Here is a 14,204-nt window from a genome sequence, read left to right as displayed (position 1 = left end):
AATCCACTCCATTGCAACTGGTTTTTGGCAGCTTTGCTCAAGTTTGGTTTCCCCACCAGGGGGCAAGCGAAGAAAAGAAGAATCACAAACCTCGGCCTAACAGCAGCCTCATCTGCAAATTGCACTGCAGTGATACTTTCCTAGCTTATTTACTTCAATGAGCAGTTTTGTTTGTGTACTTATTTATTTCTATGGGTGAATGGGTTTGCTGTATTTTGACTGCAAAAAATGGCCATGTTTTCTACTAGGCCTTTTAGAAACTCTTTAAAATCATTATAACACAAGTAGCAGTTTCATGGAAATTATAATACTGTGGGGTTCATCTAATATGCATGTTTCAGACTTGCGGAAGCCTGTCTTCAGTGCCCTTGGATTTGGCCTTAATATATTTATCTCTCTTCAGACTGCTTAGGAATTTGTTTACTGTATGGTCTTGCACGCACTGAATACTGTAGATCAGTGGGAGAGCTTTCAGTATAATTTTGTTAAATAATCAGAACTCTCTATAGCACAGTGGTCTTCTCTTCGGCCTTTCAATACCCAACGAGTTGCTTATTTTAAAGTTAGTTTCATTTGGAAATTGCTTCACTAGCTATTGTCAAATATTTAGAAAAATGTTTTAGACTGGGTACACATTTAGAAAATAGGGGCCATAAAAATGAACAACTAATTAGGGCTTTGGAAAAAATATATCGGACAACTGTACAGAACATCTTGAGTCCATCAGGACCACCAGAAAGTCATTTCTAGAGAGTCTCCATTTCAAGAATTTATTATTAGATAAACAATGAAAACAAATGCAGAGTTGACATAGCCTTATTCAAGATACTGAAAAATAATAGGTAAGCTAAATCCTTATACTGGGAGTTTTACTTTTCTTACGGACCCATCTAATTTCAGAGAGGCATACATATGGAAACACATTTGATGGTGGAATTATGAATACTGGCATTCCTTTCAGCAAGTGTTCTGTTCCTGCCAGCATAGGCCTTATGTAATTAATTCCCTCCTATAATCCCTGTAAGAAAAGTTAGTCAAATGCATAATGAAACCACTTGATCTTTTCATGCTCATTACAACATATGTTCATTAAAATATAAAACGCAGGTAATTCCCAATTTCCCTAGTAGTTCTTAACTGCCATTATTGATTTGAGTATTTAAGAAGCCAATCTTAGTTTTAGCTGTCCCAGATATTCAGCAAAACACAATCTTTGTAGGAATGTATGAGAAATGCTTTTTTTTTTAAAAAAAAAAAAATAATAAAATAAAGATGGAGCACAGCCTGTATTAGTTTACTAGTTCCATATTTCATGACTAAACTAATTTTTCAAATGCTTTGAATGGACTATAGAAGACTGTTTCTTTACTATAAAAGCAAACATGAAAACTCCAAGCCTTATAGTCAACACCTATCGGTTTTCCCTTAATTACCTCCTGAAGTACCTATTAATGACTCATTACTTATACAAATAAATGTACTCTGCAACCCCTTTTGTAGTTTCTTTAAGGTTTTTGATTTGGCTGCTACCAAGAAAATGCACATGTGGCAATAATTCAGGCATATGAATCAAATTGCTTTGTAATTTTATATATTTAATAAAGTATACTATAGGAGGAGGCGGCCTGGTGGTGCAGTGGATAAAGCACTCAGCTGCCAACCAAAAGGTCAGGGTTCAAATCCACCAGCCACTCCATGGGGAAAGATGAGGCAGTCTGTTTCTGTTAAGATTTACAGCCTTGGAAACCCTATGGGGGCACATCTACTCTGTCCTGTAGGGTTGCTATGATTTGAAGGCAGTGGGTTTGGTTACTGTAAGGCTATGTGCAAATGGGGTTAAGCTTGGGTGGAAGAAGGGCTTTTATGAAAAAAAATCAGGTCTTCTAATGCCATGTTGGCCATCTACATTATGTTGTATGACGTACATACTCAGCAGACAAGGCTGGTTTGTTTTCAGTCCTAGTTTGTGTGATTTTAGATGCAAAGTGGCTCCTTATACTTGGTGTTTGAAACTAGCGCTAGAGGTTGTAGTAATATCTTATAGATAAAATAGGTCACAGTCTGTCTGAAAGTGTGTTTTTGTTGTTTGTTTTTGAAACAAAGCCTTTTTTGCAAATAAAATTAAACATGCCATCCCAAGATGTAAGGATGAAAACAGAACTATTCTTTTCTGGAGGAGGGATCAGAATCTCAGAACCATGCCTACTGGGGCAGCACCCTGGCCTTTCGGGTTCCTCAGAACTCACTGAAAATTATTGAAATAGAAGATTAAATAGTTTTTGTGTTAAAAATTTGTGTACTGTCATGGGAACTGAACTTTCAATCAGGGGTCTGAAAATTTTTCATGAAAGGTTAGATAGTAAATATTTTTAGCTCAGTGAGTCATATGGTCTCTGTCACAACTAGTTAACTCTGCCATCATAGTGTGAAAGCAGCCACAGACAGTATACAAATGAATGAGCATGGCAATGTTCCGATAAAACCTTATTTATGAATACTGAAATTTAAATTTCATGTGTCTTGAAATATTCTTTTGAATTTTCATTTCAACCATTTTAAAGTACACAAATCATTCTTAGCTTATGGGACATAAAACAGCACTCTGGATTTAGTCTGTGGGCTATAATTTGCTAATGCCTGCTTTAGATGATTCTATAGATGATACCTTTACAAAAAATGAAAAGGTAAAATAAAAAAGGAAGACATGTATGTTTAGCCGACGTTCAGACCAAGGAGCTTGCAGTTTATTTCAGCCTTTCTGTCAACTTCTTTTCCCTTCCTGAGACTACTACGTAAGGCTGCTTTGTATCTCAGAGGCTACTAATTCCTGATACAAATGTTCTTTCTACATTGAACTAAGAGGCAGTTAAATATAGATTAGGACAGTAGCTCCTTGGCCTAGGTTACAGAATGACTAAGCTGTAGTATGTAAAATTAAAAAGCTGTTATTTTAAATCAAATATTTGATTTAAATTTCTTCTTCGGTGGCTTATCTTTCCTTCCTAATAGTCATTTTCTAAGAAATAGATGTCAAAATCCAGTCAAGACAAATGTGTGTCTGGACTCATAGGTTTTACTCTCTAGGCCTACCCTCTCATGTCAGAGTAAGTGCAAGTGCTGGAAAAGTGTGGGAAGAGGAGGAGATCCAGTTAACAGTGAAGGATGGAAGAAGTACATGCAGCAATAAATAATGAAATCTTATCTGCTGGAGGAGCTGGTTCAGGTCTCTCATCCTATCTTGTCCCCATCTCTTCTCTGCCAATCCTAAAATTCCCTGCCCATTTTTTGAGTTTTAGGGAGGACATAAAACCTTAGAGAAGGGTGTGTGAGATTATCCTGTTCCCTTCCTTTTCCTCAGCCTTCTCCCTTTTAAGTGCTACCTCTGGGGAGGAAGAGTCTAGACAGCATGCCAAACCTAGAGCCCAGCCTCTCCGTGACACTAAAGCAGGGTGGGGCCCCCAAATGAAGCCCAGGGCTGTATCTGCGCTGGTGAGATGGAGCTAGGTAAGGCTGAGGAGAGGGGAGGAGGAGGATGGTTTTCTGAGGCCCTTGGACGTTAAGTTGGAAGTGACTGAGGTTGGGAGCCATTGTAGGCTCTTGAGCATGAGAGTGACGTGACAAACTAGATTATTCAGGAAGATTATTTTCATTGTTTTTAGAAGATACATTTAAAAAGAGAGGAGCAAGATAATTAGAAGGCTGTCATGATGGAGACCTGCATCAGGAAGGTGGCTGTGGGTATAAAGAGGGAGTAAATGGACAAGGTGCTTTTGAGAGAGATTATTAGAGTAGAATTTTGTGACAGGTTGACTCTGAAGAGGGAGAAAGAGGAGCATGTCTGGAGTCATACCATGGCTTCCTCCTTTCCAGGTAAACAAAGCTTGGATTTCTGGATGGAGTCAGGCTCACTGAGGTCGCATCCCAGCTCTGTCACTCACTGGGTATTCATTTATCCAAGCAACAAATATTTATTGGCATTTATTGTTATAGGGGCAGAGCATATAGGGAATGAATATAAGAGAGCTTGTTCTGCCTTCAGATAGCTTACAGTCTGCCAGGGACTCTGATACCTAAATAAGGAATTGTAATGCAGTGTGGTAAGTGTTATCTATACAATAGTAGACACCAGTGTTGTGGGGACTCAAGAGATGGGGCAAAGGGAGTGTTTGCTGAGAAAGTGGTATTATAGTCTGGCTTTGAGGCCCACTATGAGTGACCCAGGCAGGGTCCTGGTGTGAGAAAGTGGAGGAAGCTGAGGAGGTAGAGAGGAAGGAGCTCATTCCAACAGGCTTCTCCTCCTCTTCCATTGGACCAGTACTGGTTCGGTGAGAGCTGGAGCTTCCTGTGTGAGAGAGGAGAGCAGGAAATGAGAGTGGGCAGGAGAACAGGGGCTCCTCAGTGAGGGCCTTTGGGCCAGGGTGTTCAAACTCTTCACTGTGATCCCAGAAAGAAAAACGTTGTACATTGTGGATGAGTAGACACATGCACACACACTTCATGACCTGGGGCATGCCTAAAGGCACGTGTACCTGAGTACAGTTTTCACAAAAACAATATACTTAATGCCTGTTATGTATCCTAACACTTTACATCCTAGTTTCTTCTTCTTTCTTTCCTTTTTTTTTTTTTTTTTTAATAATTTACGTAATTGTCAACCAAGTACATTGGGTTTCATCATGCCTAAAGGCACGTGTACCTGAGTACAGTTTTCACAAAAACAATATACTTAATGCCTGTTATGTATCCTAACACTTTACATCCTAGTTTCTTCTTCTTTCTTTCCTTTTTTTTTTTTTTTTAAATAATTTACGTAATTGTCAACCAAGTACATTGGGTTTCATGTTTCATAATGGACCATGACACAGTTTGATAAACATTGTCTCATGTTTTATCATTATAAAGAATGTGAATTTTCATCTCATAGATTTGAGTGACCACTTAGAATTCAAAGCTGGAGCAATACCCCCATTTGTATTTATTTTGTCAAGATAACTCTGATTGTAGGGTTTGAGGAAGAAATTGGATGAAGACCACATTGAGAGGGAAGCCAGCAAGGAAGCATTTGCAATTTAAGGCTGGGAGGTGGTGGTGGTGTGGAGTGAGGTGAAGGCTGTGGAGATGGAGAGGAATAGACACAGCTGAAGATATGAAGGAGCCAAAAGGGCTGGCTGTGAGGTGAAGGAATGGAGGCCACCAGGATGCGTCCTCAGTTTCCATGTGAGTTTCCTCGTTGAGCTCAGCACCTTTATCTGTAAGAAGGTGATCATTCTGATTCCGCTTTCTGAGTTTTCATGAGACTTTTTAAGATGCTAGCATAAGATAGACATGACAGTTGTTAGGTTGAGGTGAACAGGCTCTGACTGATAATGAAACACTGCCTGGAAGCATTGACAGAGGTGGGGTCAAATCTCTGTCCCTTAACCCTAGCATGACTGGAATACCATACTCCATCCAATTTCTCCTTGGTTTCTTCAACTTTCAACTGGAGGATATAGCAGTACTTCATAGAATAGTTGTGAGGATTAAATGAGATGATATTTGTAGTGCCTGGTGGCATAGTGCCTAACTTCTGCTAACCAGAAGTTCAAACCTACCAGCCACTCCTCAGAAGGAAGATTGGGCAATTTACTTCCATAGAGATACTACCTGGGAAACCCAAGCAGGAGTTGCCATGAGTTGGAATTGACTTGACAGCAGTGAGTTTGGTTTTTTGGTTTTTAGGGATTGTTCATTTGAATGGCAGCTCTATAGTGGGAATAGTATATGGGATGTTGTAGGCTACTGATAAATGTGAGATTCTTCGCCTTTGAATGTTTCTAGTTATGGCTATTCTAAAGCTTTAAAAGGAGCTCTGGCAGTGTAGTGCCTAAGGCACTTGACTGCTAACCAGAAGGCTGGAGGTTCAAACCGACCAACCACTCCTTGGAAGGAAGGTTGGGCAATCTACTTCTGTAGTGAAACTACCTTGGAAACCCAAAGAGGGGTTGCTGTGAATCAGGTCTGACTTGATGGCACATAACAACAACAACAAAGCTTTAAAAAGTTTATTTTTATTACTATTTTCTGAATCATTCCTAATTTCTTTATTTCTATTCTCGTAAGAAGAGCAAAAGAGCTCTGGTAGCACAGTGCCTAAGGCACTTGACTGCTAACTGGAAGGCTGGCGGTTCAAGTCTACCAGTCACTCCTTGGAAGGAAGGTTGGGCAATCTACTTCTGTAATGACACCACCTCGGAAACCCAAGGAGGGGTCGCTATGAGTCGGGTCTGACTCGATGGCACATAACAACAACAACAAGAGCAAATTTGAAGTTAATAGTCTCAGAGGGTTGATGGGCTTCTGCATTCACTCTTGCCAAGATCCCACATCTCTATCCTCAAAAAGTCAAGGCCCAATTTGTCTCTTTCTGAGCTGAGTGGCAGATTTTAATGACTGAGTAGAGAATTCAAAAAGGAGAAGACCGAAGCAAGAAGTGCTTACCTTCATTCATGTGTAGGCTGAGATTTCCTTCTTCTGGTCATAAACATCTGTGTGGAAGGCTACATCTTGTGACTCCTCATTCTCTTAGCCCACCACGTGAGCACCATGATAATGATTCTTGGCAAATGTATAGTGTGTGTTTGTATGTTTCTCAAACTTTATTTTATTTTGTTTTTACAGCAACCTTGTCAAGTCACTAGGTTAGTATTATTATAGCATGATCCCCCACTTTAGAGATCAAGACTAGAAGTATGGGGAGTTGGGAAGACTTGCCCAAGATCACCTCACAAATTAGTGAGAGAGCTGGGATTCAAGGGCTGTGTAGTTGTCACATCATGCTGCTTCCTACAACCTCCAGAGTAGATGAAAAGCACTTGTCTAAACCTTATCTTTTAGGCTAGATAACAGAGTTTCCTGTTACTGCTCTCCATAATTTGCCAGCTCTTCTTGATGTTTAGTATCTCATTTTAAATGTTGGGGAAATTTTGGGGAGTAGATCTGTTTTCTTCTTGGGAAAGGTCACCTTTCTGTTGGAGTCATTTAAGGGTAAATTTTCTAGGATTTCAGGGACAAGCTAATGATGGTTAGGGAATTAAAACAGATTTTCCTTTCACTTAAACAATTTTAAAATTTAAGTTTTGCTTTCTTGAAATGCTGACTGAGGCAGAGACTTATATATAGGAAAGTGAAAAACAAAATGGCTGATAAAAAATAAAGCAGGAAGTGAATAAGTAATTTTATAATAATTGTGTGGTAGTTAAGGTTGTGTGGCCATGATTTCTAGTGGCTTGGCAGCTGGATGTAGTGATTCTCCATGATGAGACTGGACGTAGTGTAATCACCTCCATGGTCTAATCTGCTGTGAGCAGCTAATTACCTGAAGGGGAGTTACCCTCAGGGTGTTGCCTGATCCCAGTATATATAGAAGAGCTTTGGGAAAGGTCACTAGCTTTTTGCTCATTTTGGATCCTGCATTTGGCCTGTCACCATCTTCAGTTCCTGGACTTAAACTAGTTACTTGCTTTGTTGCCTGCTGAACTTGGGATTGTTGCCTTTGCAGCGTGTGAACCAACAATCTGCTGTTTTGCCTGATGATCTTGGATTTATCATTTTCAGCAGCCAGCAGCTGCATGAGTCGGGAGAAGCCTCCAGCTTGCTCCAGTAGGCCTGGAAGGCAGAGCTGAAGCCCCAGGTTGAAAGACCTCCACCTAGAACTCAGAGAAAAAAAGTGTTCCTCTAGACCCAGCATTCAGAACTCAAACTTCTAGCCTAGTATTCTCCTAGAGCCGGCACTCTGAACTCAGATGTCTAGCTTCCTAAACCATTTAAGAGAATAAATTTCTGTTTGTTTAAGCTGTCTACTTGTGGTATTTCTGTTGTAGCAGCACTAGAGAACTAAGACAGATAGTAAATATTCACGATAAATGTTCTGTTCTTTTTGAGGATGTTGTTAGTTGCCATTGAGTTGGCTCTGACTCACACTGACTTATGTATAACAGACTGAAACACTGTCCTATCTTGCACCACCTCCACAATTTTATGTTTGAACCCATTGTTGATGCTATTGTGTCAATCTGTTTCATAAGGGTTTCCCTTCTTTTCACTGACCCTCTACCAAATATGATGTCTTTCTAGAGACACTGATCTTTCCTGGACATGTCCAAAGTAAGCAAAACTAAGTCTTGTGTGGTAGTTCAGTTTGTGTATCAATTTGGCTGGGCCTGGTTGAGTGGCTGGGCAGCTGGAAGGATGTAGTATTCCTAATGATGAGACTGGTAATCAACTCCATGGTGGAATCTACTGGGAGCAGCTGAGTAGCTAGCTGCCTTATGGAATGTGGTCTGCTTCCTGTATATAAGCAGAAGCCTTGGGGAATGGTCTCGAGCTTAGGGTATGCTTGGACCCTGCATGTAGCCATGCCATTGTTCAGCAGCCTGCCATGCTCTGCCGACCTTGGGAATTACAATGGACTTAAATTAATGGCCTGCTGTGTAGTTTGGTAACATTGGGACTGTGCCTTTTTACCTGTCAGCCTTGGGTTTGTCAGCCTCAGCAGCCAGCAGCTGAGTGAAGAAAAGCCTCTAGCTTCAGTGGGCCGGGAGCAGGAGGTAGAGCTGGACCCCAAGGTTGAGGGGCTTTCACCCAGCCCCTAGAGCCTGGCACTTTGAACTTGGACTTAAAACTTCCAAACTGTGAGAGAATAAACTCCTGTTTGTTAAGGTCATCCCATTTGTGGTATATATATATATATATATATATATACACACACACACACACACACACACATACACCCATTTTTCAGAGCGGCACCAGGTAACCAGAACATCTTGTACAAACTAAGTCTTGCAAAACTAAGTCTTGGAAAAACATCTTCACATTCATGAAATAAAATTATTTTTCTAGGCTGTAGCTTCTTACAGTATTTGGAGTTTTAGAATTACATTTATAGAACTATTTTATTCAGGTCAAGTGTGTTTATTTCATCAAGGCTCAGAATACAAAAGTCTGAACCTTGGGATAGCCAGTTGGCTCCTAACACTTGGTTTGTTATGGGAAAAGCCAGAGGGAAATACTGGTTTTTCTTGGTTTACATGAGATGGACTGAGTATAGCCTTCCCACTCTCCTAGAAATTCTAGAAACGTAAAAAAGGTAGACATGGTTTCCTAATAGTTGCTTAAACTTCCTCAAACAAGGATTAAAATCCCTGCCTATATGTAATCATTGCTTCTTCTCCTCTGTTATCTTCATTTTCCTTATGTATGAAATGAGGACAATGGAATCTGACAAAGGGTTGAGGATTAATGAGAACAGTTTACATATTTCCTGGTGCAGCACAGAGTAGGTATATAATAGAGGCAGTAGTTCATTTTCTCCTTCCTTCCCATGTGGTTCCTGGATAAAGTGATTCTTCAGAACAAAAGAAGTCAAAAGGCCTCACAACTGGCCAGTGATCCATGAGTGTTGGGCCAAGGGTCCCCTGGACAGCTGAGTCCATATGTGCCCATTCCTATCCTACTTTCTGAGGGGTTGCTGGATTTGTTCTGGAGCCAGACGATGCCACTAAGTGAGCAGGAACCCCTGTGACAGAAGTGACTACCTGTATCTGTATCTGGACTGCTCCATTCTATACTGTGAAAACATGACATTTTAATATCTACCAGTTATGAAACTTAGACACTTGTAGTGATAACCTATGTGTGGATAGCATTTTATAAGGCATATTTTATTATTCTTGATAAGAATTGCTTATTTAATAGTTTATCCTCTCTATGAGACTATGAGCTCAACTGGACCAATAAGCAACATGATGGTAAATGGAGAAAATACTGAAGTTGTCCAAGATTTCATTTTAATTGGATCCACAGCCAATGCCCATGGAAGCAGGAGTCAAGAAATCAAATGATGTATTGCATTTAGTAAATCTCATGCAAAAGACTTCTTTACAGTGTTAAAGGCAAAGATGTTACTTTGAGGACTAAGATACGCTTGACCCAAGCCATGATATTTGCAGACACTGCATTACACTTGTGAAAGGTGGACAATGAATAAGGAAGACTGAAGAAGAATTGGTACATTGAATCATGGTGTTGGCAAAGAATATTGAATATACCATGGACTGCCAGAAGAACTAACAAATCTGTCCTGGAGAAAGTCCAGCCAGAATGCTCCTGGAAGGAAGGATAACAAGATTGCCTCAATTACTTTGGAGATGTTATCAGGATGGAGTGGTTCCTGGAGAAGAACGTCATGCTTGGTAAAGTAGAGGGTCAGCAAAAAGAAGACCACCTTTAATGAGATGAACTGACACAGTGGCTGTATCAGTGCTCAAATGTAGCAGTGATTGTGAGGATGGCATAGGACCAGGCATTGTTTCATTTTGTTGTACATAGGGTGGCCATGAGTTGAAGTGACCAGACAACATCTAACAACAACAATAGACGGGTGGGAAAGGAAGCTAATACACAAACTTGGATCTTTCCTCTCATGTCCTGTCATGCTCTGCTCTCTCACTATTCTCAAGAAATCAGAAAAGTAAGAATCTTTTAAACGTTTGACAACAACTCTAAAATCAGTTGCTGCACATTAACAGTTTGTACCACCCAGGGACTCTGACCATGGCACTAATACTCTATAATATTTTTCTTTCAAAATATTAAATAATTTTTGGATTACACATGATAATGGGTGATATGTAAGTTTCAATCCCATCCAAAATTTTATCTGCTACCATTATTCAATTTAGATATATTGCATAAGATGTGCCAACAATCATTTTTATTTTTATAACCAGATAAATTTTGTAACTTGCTTGGGTAACCATTATAATGGTAATTTCAAAGCCAACACAGTAACTGACAGTTCAGCTACACCAAGTTTTCTGAAGACAGTGGCTTCTCTGCCCCCAAGCAGTATTCTAAGGTTGTAAATTAATTTAGAATGGAACCTGGCAACACTTTGAAGGAATTCTAAACTTCACCCTGTCTGGGTAATTCATGAAGATGGCTTAAGAGTAGGCTAACTTTACACTGCATTTTTTTTTTTTTTAAAGTTTTATTGTAATTTGGATGATGATTTACAGAGCAAATTCATTTTCCATACAGCAGTTCATACACAGTTTGTTTTATGACATTGACTGCAATTCCCCACATTGTAACCCCTCTCTTCCCACTTCCTCCCTATAGTTACCTCTTCCCTATGTCCTTCCCTCTCAGGCATACCCCTCCCCATACACTGATCTTCTGTTCTCCCATGATTGATATTGATCGCTCTAAGGAGTATATCTACTTGATGTAAATGCCCATATACCTGTCTATTGTTTGGCTGGAAGCCACAGGAGTGAGTTCAGTTCCAGACCTGAAGAGTAACTAGGGGCCATAGTCTCAGGGATCTCACCTGGCTCTATCAGACCAGCAAATCTGGTCTTTTTTTTTTTTTTTTAATGATTTTGAGTTTTGTTCCACATTGTTCTCTCACTCTATCCAGGATCTCCTGCACTGATCCCCCTCCAAGTGATTGACAGTGGTAGCCGGGCACCATCTAGTTCTTCTGGTCACATAGTCATATAGGCTGAGGATCTCATTGTCTGCTAGTCTAATTGTTTCCATGCATCTTTTGCTTTTCTTCATTCTTCTTTGCTCTGGATGAGGAGAAATCCATCGTTACATCTAGATGGCCATTTGCAAGCTTTTAAGACCCCTGTTGTTACTTACCAAAGTAGGAACAATGTTTTTGTGTAGTATATTATGCCAGTTGAGCTTGATGTCTTCTGCAACCATGGTCCCATGCCTGCACGTCCAATTACTCACTCCCTCTGGGTAGCTGGCTGTGGGCAAGAAGTCACCACAACCTTGTCCCTTGTCACCTCTACTATACACGCAGACATTCTTATAGCACATGCAAACATGCTCGTAGAAACATCATCTGCCAACCCTGTACATGTTCATAGACACATTCCCCCCTGCCTAGACATACCTGGTCATTCAGCCTGTCCACCCATCTATCCATCTATAGATCAGTGCTTGCCATCAGTGACAGTGCAGCACTGTGCATGCAAAAGGGTTCATTCATCTTTGTTGTCTGTACCTCCTGGGTACCTCTCTATGTGTTCCTCTTCTTCCATGCCACTGTATTGATCACTCACTTTTGGTAAATTGCCCTTCTCTTCATCCAAATCACTACTTGTCTCTACCTCTCTAGCAGTGTTCCTTCCCCTCACCTCCCATTTCTAGTAACCAATAAACAAAGTTCCCTGCCATATATAAACCTTTCCTTGACATTTTACAATAGTGAATGAATACAATATATATCCTTCTGTGACTGACTGACTTACTCAGCATAATGTCCTCCAAGTTCATACACATTATGCAGTATTTTGCAGATTCTATGTTATTCTTTTATGTGTATGTACCATAGTTTGGTTATCCATTCTTCTGTTGATGGGCACTTAGGTTGTTTCCATCTCTTTGCTATTGTAAATAGTGCTGCTATCAACATGGGTGTGCATATATCTATTCTTGTCCTTGTTGTTACTTCTTTAGGATATATACCTAGTAATGGGATTGCAGGATCAGATGGTATTTCTAATTCCACCTTTCTAAGGAATTGCCATACTGATTTCCACAGTGATTGTATCATTTTACAGTCCCACCAACATAACACTGCACAATTTTTAAAAAAAGACATTTATTCAGCTTCATGGTCAGACTATTACATTTGGCAATCAATAGCATGTGTGCCAAAATAAATAAATAAATAAATAAACTATAGCAACTAAAATAGCTTGTTATATAATTAGTCACAAATACAGTTGTTGATTTTTTTTTCCCCCCATACATAAGCATTGTTTAACACATGTCTTCTTTCTAGCAGCAAAGTCCTGCCACAGTGTGCTTGGATGAGTTCCTATATCTGTTGTAACCTGTAGCTTCCCTGTGATTTCTCTGGCTGTCTTTTCTTGTTAAGCTTTGCTTCCGGCTGTCATTATAATCATTAAAACCTTCTGCCACTGCCATAGTTACTGATGCTGTTTGGTTTGGTGGTTTGACCTGCAACACCATAAGGGCCAGAGCTTCTGTTTCCAAAGTTGCTTCTTATCATGAGTCCAAGATTTGAAGATTGGTCGTTGTAATTGCCAGAATCATTGTAGCTACTGCCACATCCAAAATTCCTTCCATCATTACCAAATCCATTATAACCATCCCCACTGCTTCCATATCCACCACCATAATGGCTTCCACCAAAGCTATCTCACCTACTAAAGTTTCCTCTGCAATTAAGGTCGTTATTCTCACCAAAACCACCTCCTTGGCCACCACCAAAGTTTCCAGAGCCACCTCAACCTCTTTGGCTAGCAGAGGCACTAGCCATCTCTTGCTTTGACAGAGCTTTCCTTATGTCATAGTTGTGGCCATTCACAGTATGGTATTTCTGAATGACAGTCTTATCTATGGAGTCATGGTCATCAAAAGTTACAAAAGCAGAGCCCTTCTTCTTGCCACTGCTTCATTCAGTCATGATTTCCATCACTTCACTTTTCTCATACTGCTCAAAATAATCTTTTAGGTGATATTCTTCAGTGTCTTTTTTTAAAGCCATCAACAAAGATCTTTCTCACAGTTAGGTGGGCACCTGGTCTTTGAGACTCTTCTTGTGAAACAGCCCTCTTTGGTTCCACAACTCTTCCATCAACCTTGTGTGGCCTTGCCACCCCTCTACAGTAGACTAAATGACAAACCCAAAGCCCCTGTGATGCTTGGTGCTTGGGTCTCTCATTACCACACAGTCCATGAGCATCCCCATTGCTCAAAATGGCTCCTCCACCTGTCATCTGTTTTTTCAAATCTCAATCCTCCATCAAAGAGTTTCTGCAGCTTTTCAGGCTCTTTAGGAGACTCTGACTTAAACATGATGGCAATGGGAAAAAAAAAAAAAGACTTAAACTATGCTTCCTCAGCACCGTCTGCAGCAGAAAATCCTCTATAATATTTCTATGTGTCATTTCATGTTGAATGATTTCAGATATATCCTTACTCCAGTAGCTAAACATTTTTAAAAATGGCTAAAATGTTTGCATATATATATATATATTTGTAAATTGAAAGCTACCCAAGGTCTTTCTATTCTATGGATTACATACTTCCATGTCATGGCTATTTCTCTATTTGGCTATCATGTTGTTTTTTGGCAACTGGCTGCTAAATTCTATCTACTTTCTACATGAAAT

The 14,204-nt window shown here is 40.0% G+C and overlaps 1 pseudogene; it reads right to left on the bottom strand.

Moving 5' to 3' along the window:
* Positions 1 to 12,970: 12,970 nt before the first annotated feature.
* On the bottom strand, positions 12,971 to 13,887 carry LOC103197038 (annotated as a pseudogene).
* Between the last annotated feature and the right edge of the window lie 317 nt (positions 13,888 to 14,204).

The sequence above is a fragment of the Orycteropus afer genome, unplaced genomic scaffold (genome assembly GCF_000298275.1).
Source record: "Orycteropus afer afer isolate SDZICR_OR568_19922 unplaced genomic scaffold, OryAfe1.0 scaffold00073, whole genome shotgun sequence".
In the NCBI taxonomy this organism is placed as follows: domain Eukaryota; kingdom Metazoa; phylum Chordata; class Mammalia; order Tubulidentata; family Orycteropodidae; genus Orycteropus; species Orycteropus afer.
The sequence above is the reverse complement of the archived record's forward strand: the minus strand, read 5'-3'. Positions and strand labels throughout refer to the sequence as shown.